The following is a 12,188-nucleotide window of genomic DNA, read 5'->3' as shown; positions in this document are numbered from 1 at the left end:
AAATGAATGCTGTTGTATCATATTTAGATCTTAGTATAGGTTTAATTAATATTAATTAATGAGATTAATTAATAATTCTGTTGTAAAATAGTAATTTTGAAAAAAATTTAAAATTATCATTTTGCTCCTGCACTGAATTTTTGCTTCGAATGGTATCAGAGCATGGTTCTAGAATATGATATACATATGTATGCGTAGATTAAGGTGTAATATATAAGTTTAAATTTGAAATTCAAAATTTAAAATTTGAAATTCAAAATTTAAAATTTAAAATTCAAAGATTGAAAATTCAAAATTTAAAATTTGGTTGAAATTCCAAATTTGAAATTTGAAATTTGAAATTTGAAATTTGAAATTTGAAATTTGAAATTTGAAATTCAAAATTTAAAATTCAAATTTTGAAAATTTGAAATTCAAAATTTGGTTGAAATCTCAAATTTGAAATTTGAAATTTGAAATTTAAAATTTAAAATTTAAATTTTGAAATTGGTATATTTAGATATACTTGATCCAAGTAGCAAGTAATCTAATTGGGTTGGTTGCCATGGCCGTCCGGTCATAGGAGAAAAGTAGGGTTTAAAGGTCCTCTCTTCCCATTTGATGGGGTCTCCTATGGCGGTAGGGGTGCCGATGCAATTATATCCCATACCGATGAAGCAGCGAAAGGACTTAATTATAAAATTTATCATGAATATGTTAGATTAGATCTAAAAGAAAATTCATGATTTATTTTGAGTTATTTTCTGTTATGAAATGAGCAATAGGATTGCTGTTTATGAAATGTGCTGACCCGTTTGTGAAATGAGTCGACACATTTGGTGAACAGAAAATAAAATCTTTCAAAATTTGAAAATTATTTTTGAAATACCAAACCCTGACCCATCAGCCTAAGTACTTAATTAAAAGAATTAAGTATTGTTTAGTAGGTCTAGAATTGTGAATTAAGACCTAAGACAATTGCATAAACTTGTGGGTCAATGGGTTAGAAGAATTAGGTCCATAATTGGGTTAGACCTAAGGTTAGCTTAAAAATGGACTAAATGGAGTAATTGGTCAAATCTAATCAAAAGTTGAATTAGATTAGGTCAAGGATACTCTAGACTCAACTTCAATAGTTGTAGTTGAATGGATCCATGTCTTTAACTAGACCAAGATGGATTTAATTCATGGCTACGCGGTGGAGCCCTATTTACTAAGTTGATCAAAATTAAAACTAATAAACCGGTTGGTGTCTAAGGTAAGTTCGGCAATTTTGACCAGTGGTTCTTAAGCGGGAGCTACTCGCATTGATTCGATCATTGACGAGTTAATGGCAAATCTCCACCACTGATCTCATTTACCTGACCAATCTGGTTAGTTAGATTTTGATTAGATCACTTGATGATTAGAGCTCACCCATGTCATTAGGTAAATCAGTGTGACTGATTTAGGTGCTCCTAATGCCAGCTTTAATTAAATCTTTTTTAATCTGACTTGGTGAAGTCAGTGGGAGGATTGAAATTGGCTGGATGATTTCTTCTCTACTATCCTTTAATAAAATCCTCAAAAATTATTAGGTCCCTAAAATGATTAAGTTATAATGATAACTAAGTCATAGCCTCCCATTAAGTGAGTGATAATGAGTCCATTAGTTCAATGATCATTGGAGGCCCAAAGGCCTGGTGCTCATTGGCTAATGGAATTATCATTCATAATATGATAATTTGGTTGAGTCTTTCTGATAGTGGTTAGGTTGGCCGGTCAAAGTCGGGCCTGATCATTTATTGGTCTGATTCACCAAATTAAGTCATGTTAATGGTTGGACCTAACCAGATCTTTTCAGTGGAGGCCAAAGCCTACTGATTAGGTTCTGGGGCAAAATCAATTACTAGAAGTTGTTTAGAAAAATAACTGGTTAAGAACCTACCCATAGATGCACATGGGTTGACCAACCAAAGTTGGGCTCGTGTGTAGTCTGTGTGGATTCTAGTACCCATTAAGGAATTAAAGTAATTCTTCGAATTGGAGGATGAGGCTACCAGTTCATAAAAATATTGGGAAAAACTTAATTTAGGCTTTAATTAACAGTTCGAACTGGTAGCCTCATCCTCCAATTCGAGGAATTACTTTAATTCCTTAATGGATACTAGAATCCACACAGACTACACACGAGCCCAACTTTGGTTGGTCAACCCATGTGCATCTATGGGTAGGTTCTTAACCAGTTGTTTCTCTAAACAACTTCTAGTAATTGATTTTGCCCCAGAACCTAATCAGTAGGCTTTGACCTCCACTAAAAAGATCTGGTTAGGTCCAACCATTAACATGACTTAATTTAATGAATCAGATCAATAAATGATCAGGCCCGACTTTGACTGGCCAACCTAACCACTATCAGAAAGACTCAACCAAATTATCATATTATGAATGATAATTTCATTAGCCAATGAGCATCAGGCCTTTGGGCCTCCAATGATCATTGAACTAATGGACTCATTATCACTCACTTAATGGGAGGCTATGACTTAGTTATCATTATAACTTAATCATTTTAGGGACCTAATAATTTTTGAGGATTTTATTAAAGGATAGTAGAGAAGAAATCATCCAGCTAATTTCAATCCTCCCACTGACTTCACCAAGTCAGATTAAAAAAGATTTAATTAAAGCTGGCATTAGGAGCACCTAAATCAGTCACACTGATTTATCTAATGACATGGGTGAGCTCTAATCATCAAGTGATCTAATCAAAATCTAACTTACCAGATTGGCCAGGTAAGTGAGATCAGTGGTGGGGATTTGCCATTAACTCGTCAATGATCGAATCAATGCGAGTAGCTCCCGCTTAAGAACCACTGGTCAAAACTGCCGAACTTATCTTAGACACCAACCGGTTCATTAGTTTTAATTTTGATCAACTTAGTAAATAGGGCTCCACCGCGTAGCCATGAATTAAGTCCATCTTGGTCTAGTTAAAGACATGGACCCATTCAACTACAACTATTGAAGTTGAGTCTAGAGTATCCTTGACCTAATCTAATTCAACTTTTGATTAGATTTGACCAATTACTCCATTTAGCCCATTTTTAAGCTAACCTTAGGTCTAACCCAATTATGGACCTAATTCTTCTAACCCATTGACCCACAAGTTTATGCAATTATCTTAGGTCTTAATTCACAATTCTAGACCTACTAAACAACACTTAATTCTTTTAATTAAGTACTTGGGCTGATGGATCAGGATTTGGTATTTCAAAAATAATTTTTAAATTTTGAAAGATTTTATTTTCTGTTCACCAAATGTGTTGACTCATTTCACAAACGGGTCAGCACATTTCATAAACAGCAATTCTATTGCTCATTTCATAACAGAAAATAACTCAAAATAAATCATAAATTTTTTTTTAGATCTAATCTAACACATTCATGATAAATTTTATAATTAAGTCCTTTCGCTGCTTCATCAACATGGGATATAATTGCATCGGCACCCCTACTGCCATAGGAGACCCCATCGAATGGGAAGAGAGGGCCTTTAAACCCTACTTTTCTCCTATGACCGAACGGCCATGGCAACCAACCCAATTAGATTACTTGCTACTTGATCAAGTATATCTAAATATACCAATTTCAAAATTTAAATTTTGAATTTTAAATTTCAAATTTCAAATTTCAAATTTTAAATTTTAAATTTTAAATTTTAAATTTGAGATTTCAACCAAATTTCAAATTTCGAATTTCTAATCTTTGAATTTTAAATTTTGAATTTTGAATTTCAAATTTTAAATTTTGAATTTCAAATTTCAAATTTCAAATTTGAGATTTCAACCAAATTTCAAATTTTAAATTTTGAATTTTAAATTTTAAATTTCAAATTTCAAATTTCAAATTTCAAATTTGAGATTTCAACCAAATTTCAAATTTCAAATTTTGAATTTCAAATTTGAAACTTCTAACAAATTTCAAATTTTAAATTTCAAATTTTAAATCTTTTTGAATTTTGAATTTCAAATTTAAACTTATAGATTACACCTTAATCTACTCATGCATATGTGTATCATATTCTAGAACCATGCTCTGATACCATTTGAAGCGAAAATTTAGTGTAGGGGCAAAATGGTAATTTTAAAATTTTATCAAAATTACTATTTTACAGTGAAATTATTAATTAATCTCATTAATTAATACTAATTAACCCTACACTAGGATCTAAATATGATACAATAGCATGCATTTAAATTTAAAATTCAAATTTGAATCAGTAAATATTTTACAGTACTGTGTTCAGAACACATCACCTTTTGCGGGTAGTCGATCACCACAATCTGATCACCGTCGGGGGGCTCTGATCGTCACGTCGCAGCCACATAAATATCTGGCCTCTGCGGATCATCCACACGAAGCTCCCGTCTGATCAGCTCCTCACGAATGCTAGTTCGTGATTTCATCCTTTTGATGGTAGATGTTGATCGAACTCCTTCGATCAATGTGTGCCGACTTCTTGGATGCTCTGGATCATCTGCATAGTTGCTTGAGAGGCTGATGGATCTCTTCCTGAAATTTGGTGGACTCACGACACTCGTGGCACACCAATCTCACTTCCCGAACCCTAGGTAGAAACCCTAGGGTACACACCAAAAACCCTGCGCCCAATTTTCTCTCTTTTCTTTCTTTTTCTCTCGGAAGGTTTTGGACCTTCACCTTACGTAGAAGCCTTCCTCACGCCTCAAAGTTTCTCTCCTAAAATTTCTACGCACGTCCTACCTTTCTCCTCTTTTTAAAATAACGTCGAACGTGTCTTATCCGCGTGAGAGGATAAAGACAAGAGGTTACACATTTGAATTCAAATCAAATTTGAATTCAAACGAAAACCAACTTATCCCTATCTTTTTGGGCGTAAGAAGAGAAGGGGCGTGGCTCTTTGTGCATGGAAAATGTTTCACGAGAAATCTTTTCTCGTGTAAGTAATGTGGCGCACAAAATGGATAAGGATGAAAGGGCAAGTGATAAATTATCCATTCAAATTCAAACATGCTTTGAATTTGAATGGCTAACTAATTATTTTATCCATCCATATGGCGCACAAATGAGGGCGTGGGGAAGGGTTTTGCATGAGAAAAATTTTATGAGAAGTTTCTTCTCGTGAATTCAAATGGGTGCAAGGAAGTTGGGTGTCGCAGGGAATTTAAAACAAGGTGGTTTGATTCAAATTGAGCCAACCTAGTTTAAAATAGGTCAAGCACAATTAGACCAGATTAAACCCAATATAATTAGACTTAATTAGGCTCAATAAAATTTTAATCAAATCAGGAATTAACTAAATCTAACCCCTGATCAAATCAGGGACTAAACCACCTTAGCGATTAGGTCAACATTTAACCTAATCGGGTCAATCCAAACTGAATCCAATTCAATTAGACTTGATCCAAAAATAATTACTCAATCAAATTAAGTTAATTAATGATTAAATTACTAATTAAATCTCTCATAAATATTGAGTCCAAATCCGATGGACAATCAGGCATCAGAGACCATCGATATGAAATCCTGATCAAAGAGTTCAAATTTCAAATTCAAAATTTGAAATTCAAAATTTTGACCCCGGTACCCAAAATGTATGGAACTCATGATCAGAGAATCCTAATTCTCAATCATAGAGTCTCAGACATATAAGACTCATAATCAGCCATCAGATCAAAAAGGAACCTCTAATGTGTGTGACCCTGCAGGTTCGAACCTAAGCCGGTAGCACAGGAATCAATTTCTGTACTAATCGAAGTGACCATCTAGCAATGGTACTCGACGACCGGATAGGTCGAATAGTCGCAATCGCAACATTCAGAACCTACGTGAATATGGTTACCGTATAATTCATCCCTTTTGACCCCTGTGTTTAGGACGATTCAGGGTTAAACTATCAACCCTGATGAGATCATCCGAATCGTGCTCAACTCAATTAGTCCTGTGACTCCTCACTAAGACTATCCTGACCAAGATTTTGCTAAATTAAAATACGACTGTACACAGCTCCTAAACTGGAGTGGTCAATCCCATCTTGACACACGCACCGACAAGTCAAGTACTTGACTACACCCAGCAGCCTTCCGTCACTGAATTAGAAATTCAGATAGTCCAGTGCCTAAGTGCAGTGAGTTGCTTGCAAGTCACTGTGGCGGTCTCAGATCGGAGGGATATTTATGCCTATATCCCATCGGAGCAAATCTTGATAGCAGAAATAGCTCCGGAGTTGGTCACGTTCAGTGCAGATGTACCATTACATCTCACCTGTATGCTATACCAATGTCTCCACACTCTTTGGTTATGAGGACAACCAACCCATATGGCATACAACGACCTATGCTCGATAAACATTGTCGTCCTTGGTAACAACGTATCATTTGGTCGCGAACATGTTTAAGGACTAAGCGACAAATCCTCCTTTGTCGAGTCTAAATAGTCCTAAGGACTTCACCACAACACAGGAGTTCATTAGAAGATGAAACATTTGTGATAAAAAATATCAAAATAATTTTTATTTATTTATAATTCATGTACTAATACAAAAAGGAGTACAACCGTCAACAGGCTGATGATTGGCTGTGGGACACTATTCCCAACATCCTGAACGTTGGAGATGGAAGTAAAGTTCCAGTTCTAGCTTTAGGAATCATGAGTCTTGTAATCAATTTTCGTAATGTAATTCTTAGTGAATGTCACTATTGTCCAAGCTTTTTATTAAATATTATTTCTGTAGGCCTTTTGGCCATGTACGGTTATGATTTTTTAATAAAAAAAATATTTACAATATCATTTTGAATGGTATTATAATGTTTGTTGGATAATTAAATAATAAAATTTATTTACTATCATAGCCTGTTAATGTGGTTCAAAATTTCAGTAAATATCCTAGAATAGATAATATGTTAGAAGTCTACCTTTGGCACTTAGGCTAGGTCATATCAATAAGAACAGGATAAACAGGTTGGCTCAAGAAAGAATTCTTGAACTTGGTGATTGTGAATCACTTCCAACCTGTGAGTCTTGTCTTCTTGAAAAGATGACCAAGTCACCTTTTATTGGAAAAGATGAGCGAGCTAGTGAACTCTTGGGTCTGATACATTCTGATGTATGTGGACCTATGAGCTCAAATACAAGAGGTGGATATTTCTACTTCATAACCTTCACAGACGACCTATCGAGGTATGAGTATGTCTACTTACTGAAGCATAAGTCGGAGTCATTTGAAATGTTCAAACTATTTCGAAATGAGGTAGAAAAATAAACTGAAAAGTATATTAAAATTTTTCGATCTGATCGAGGAGGTGAATACCTTTCGAATGAGTTTCTGACGTATCTAGGAGAGAATGGGATTCTCTCTCAGTGGACTCCTCCTGGAACACCACAGCATAATGGTGTGTCTGAAAGGAGGAATCAGACCTTATTAGACATTATTCGATCCATGATGGGGTTTGCTGGTCTGTCGATCTCTCTCCGGGGATATGCACTCGAATCGGCTTGTTACCTTCTAAATAGAGTTCCGAGTAAGTCTGTAGCCAAAATGCCATATGAGATATGGATAGGATGTAAGCTAGTACTCTCGCACCTTAGGGTTTGGGGGTGTCCGGCTTATGTTAAACGTTTAATTACAGACAAGCTTGGACCTAGGTCTGACAAGTATAATTTTATAGGGAACCCAAAAGAGACTAAAGAGTATTATTTCTACCTTGCTGATGAGCAAAAGGTGTTTGTCAGCCTTAAGGCAATCCTTTTAGAAAAGGAGTTCCTTAGTGAAGGAACTGTTGCCTCTAAGGTCGAACTTGACTAAGTTCGATAGGTGAAAAAATCGACACATGTTACTGAACCTGAACCGGATTTGATTAGATCAGATCCGAAGCCCATTGATTATGCACCCTTAAGGCGGTCTGGTAGAGTACCACATCAACCGGACAGATACTATGGTTTCTTGGTCCGGGATGGTGATCCTGTCGAACTTGATGAAAATGATGAGGATCCGATCACCTACATGGTTGCAATACAGAGACCTGACTCTGAGAAATGGCTAGAGGCCATGAAATCCGAAATGGAGTCCATGAAGGTCAACGATGTGTGGACATTGGTTGACTCACCCGAAGGAGTGAAACCCATAGGGTGTAAGTGGGTCTTCAAGAGGAAGAGGGGCGCAGACGGAAAGGTGGAGACCTATAAAGTCCGTCTGGTTTCCAAGAGATATCGTCAACATTATGGTATAGACTATGACGAGACATTTTCTCCTGTGGCAATGCTCAAATTCATTCGGATTATGCTTGCGATAGCTGCCCATCTGGACTATGAAATCTGGCAGATGGATGTGAAGACAGCTTTCCTAAACGGAGAGCTGGACGAAGAGGTGTATATGATACAACCTGAAGGGTTCACATCCACAGATGAGTCTAAGGTATGCAAGCTACAAAGATCCATTTATAGACTTAAGCAGGTATCTCGGAGTTAGAACATACGTTTTGATATGACGATCAAAACGTATGGCTTCATTAAGAACGGAGAAGAGCCCTGCATTTATAAGTGGGCTAATGATCCAGTAGTAGTATTTCTTGTATTGTATGTGGATGACATTCTCTTAATCGGGAATGATGTCCCTGCATTATAGGAAATAAAGATTTGGCTATCATCACAGTTCTCCATGAAAGATCTGGGAGAAGCTTCCTACATCCTAGGGATGAGGATCTATAGGGATAGATCCAAAAGATTGCTTGACTTATCCCAGTCCACGTACATTGATACTATGCTAAAAAGGTTCAGCATGGAGAATTCCAAGAAAGGCTATCTACCGATAGGCCATGAAATTTCTCTCTCGAAAAGGGATTGTCCGACAACACCTCAAGAGAGAGAACGTATGGGTAGGATTCCATATGCTTCGACAGTGAGATCTATCATGTACGCCATGACATGTACATGATCAGATGTGGCATACTCACTAGGATAGTGAGTAGATACCAATCTGATCCAGGGAAGAATCACTGGAAGGTTGTTAAAACCATCCTGAAATATTTAAGAAATACTAAGGACCAGTGGCTTGTATATGGTGAATCAGACTTGAGACTTATAGGGTTTACAGACTCTAATTTTCTGTCTGATCACGATGACAGTAAGAGTGTGTCAGGATTTATTTTTACCCTTAATGGTGGGGCTGTCTGCTGGAAGAGTTTCAAGCAGCACACTGTGGCTGATTCAGTATGCGAGGTGGAGTATATTGCTGCATCAGATGCTGCCAAAGAAGCGATGTGGCTGAGAAAATTCATCACCGAGCTCGGAGTAGCACCCTCTCTTGTTGGTCCAGTTTTGCTCTACTGTGACAGCTCTGGAGCCATTGCTCAGGCGAAGGAACCGAAGGCATACCAGCGGACGAAGCATATTTTGCACCGCTACCATCTCATCCAGAAGATCGTGGATCGAGGTGACGTCGACCTTCAGAAGATCAACGGAAAGGAGAACCTGGCCGACCCATTCACTAAAGCCATTGTGGTGAAGGAGTTCAACGACTACAAGTCGAAGGTGGGTATTAGATACTGCACCGATTGGCTTTAGGCCAAGTGGGAGATTGTTGGGAATAGTGTCCCAAAGGCAATCGTTAGTCTGTTGATGGTTGTGCTCCTTTTGTATTAGTACATGAATTATAAATAAATAAAAATTATTTTGATATTTTTTTCATCACAAATGTTTCATCTTCTAATGAACTCCTGTGTTGTGGTGAAGTCCTTAGGACTATTTAGACTCGACAAAGGAGGATTTATCGCTTAGTCTTTAAACCTGTTCGCGACCAAATGATACGTTGTTACCAAGGACGACAATATTTATCGAGCATAGGTCGTTGTGTGCCATATGGGTTGGTTGTCCTCATAACCAAGGAGTGTGGAGACACTGGTATGGCATACAGATGAGATGTAATAGTACATCTGCACTGAATGTGACCAACTTCGGAGCTATTTCTGCTATCAAGATCTGCTCCGATAGGATATAGGCATAAATATCCCTCCGATCTGAGACTGCCACGGTGACTTGCAAGCAACTCACTGCACTTAGGCACTGGACTACCTGAATTTCTAATTCAGTGATGGAAGGCTGCTGGGTGTAGTCAAGTACTTGACTTGTCGGTGCGTGTGTCAAGATGGGATTGACCACTCCAGTTTAGGAGCTGTGTACAGTCGTATTTCAATTTAGCAAAATCTTGGCCAGGGTAGTCTTAGTGAGGAGTCACAGGACTAATTGAGTTGAGCACGATTCGGATGATCTCATCAGGGTTGACAGTTTAACCCTGAGTCGTCCTAAACACAGGGGTCAAAAGGGATGAATTATACGGTAACCATATTCACGTAGGTTCTGAATGTTGCGATTGCGACTATTCGACCTATCCGGTCGTCAAGTACCATTTCTAGATGGTCACTTCGATTAGTACAGAAATTGGTTCCTGTGCTATCGGCTTAGGTTCGAACCTACGGGGTCACACACATTAGAGGTTCCTTTTTGATCTGATGGCTGATTATGAGTCTTATATGTCTGAGACTCTATGATTGAGAATTAGGATTCTCTGATCATGAGTTCCATACATTTTGGGTACCGGGGTCAAAATTTTGAATTTCAAATTTTGAATTTGAAATTTGAACTCTTTGATCAGGGTTTCATATCGATGGTCTCTGATGCCTGATTGTCCATCGGATTTGGACTCAATATTTATGAGAGGTTTAATTAATGATTTAATCACTAATTAACTCAATTTGATTAAGTAATTATTTTTAGATCAAGTCCAATTAAATTGGATTCAGTTTGGATTGACCCGATTAGGTTAAGTGTTGATCTAATCGCTAAGGTGGTTTAGTCTCTAATTTGATCAGGGGTTAGGCTTAGTTAATTTCTGATTTGATTAGAATTTTATTGAGCCTAATTAAGCCTAATTGTGTTGGGTTTAATCTGGTCTAATTGTGCTTAACCTATTTTAATTAGGTTGGCTCAATTTGAATCAAACCACCTTGTTTTAAATTTCCTGCGCCACCCAACTTCCTTGCACCCATTTGAATTCACGAGAAAAAATTTTCTCGTGAATTTTCTCCCATGCAAAGCTCTCTCATGCCCATGTTTCTGTGGCCAATTATTTGGATTAACTTGATTTGTTACCCATCCAAATTCAAAGCAGTTTTGAATTTGAATGGATAACCAAATAACCATGCGCCAGCTTATCCTCTTTTGTGCGCCCCATATTCCACACGAGAAATGGTTTCTCGTGAAAGTCTCCACGCACAAAAAGAAAAAAAAAAGAGCCACGTCATCTCTTCTTTCTCGCACAAATGGATGAGGATAAGATTGGTTGGCACTTGAATTCAAATTTGATTTGAATTCTAGTGAGCAACCACCTCTTCTTATCCACTCACACGCTTTCAACATCTCTTGCGATGTTTTATAAAATGAGAAAGGGAGGGGGTGTGGGCAATGAAAAGAAAGAAAAGATAAGGGGTGTGGAGAGGTTCTAAAAATATTTTGAAGTGTTCAAAGTTTATCGAAAGGAGAGAAAAAGGAGAGAGAAGTGGGCGCAGGATTTTTGGTGTGTACCCTAAGGTTTCTACCTAGGGTTCGGGAAGTGAGATTGGTGTGCCACGAGTGTCGTGAGTCCATCAAATTTCAGGAAGAGATCCATCAGCCTCTCAACCAATCGTGCAGATGATTCAGAGCATCCGAGGAGTCGGCACACATCGATCGAAGGAGTTCGATCAACATCAGCCATCAAAAGGGTGAAATCACGAACTAGCATTCGTGAGGAGCCGATCAGACGGAAGCTTCGTGTGGATGATCCGCAGAGATCAGACACTTGTGTGGCTGCGACGTGACGATCAGAGCCCTCCGACGGTGATCAGATTGCGGTGATCGACTACCCACAAAAGGTGATGTGTTCTGAACACAGTACAGTAAAAAATTTACTGTTTCAAATTTGGATTTCAAATTTAAATACATGCTGTTGTATCATATTTAGATCCTAGTGTAGGGTTAATTAGTATTAATTAATGAGATTAATTAATAATTTCGCTGTAAAATAGTAATTTTGAAAAAATTTTAAAATTATCATTTTGCCCCTGCACTGAATTTTTGCTTTGATACACCCCTATCCCCCATTCCTACCTCGCTTGCTTCTTCCTCGACCCTGCCAACCTCTTCCTTCCCTTACA

Source organism: Elaeis guineensis, chromosome 10 (assembly GCF_000442705.2).
Source record: "Elaeis guineensis isolate ETL-2024a chromosome 10, EG11, whole genome shotgun sequence".
NCBI lineage: Eukaryota > Viridiplantae > Streptophyta > Magnoliopsida > Arecales > Arecaceae > Elaeis > Elaeis guineensis.
Note: the sequence above shows the minus strand (reverse complement) of the source record.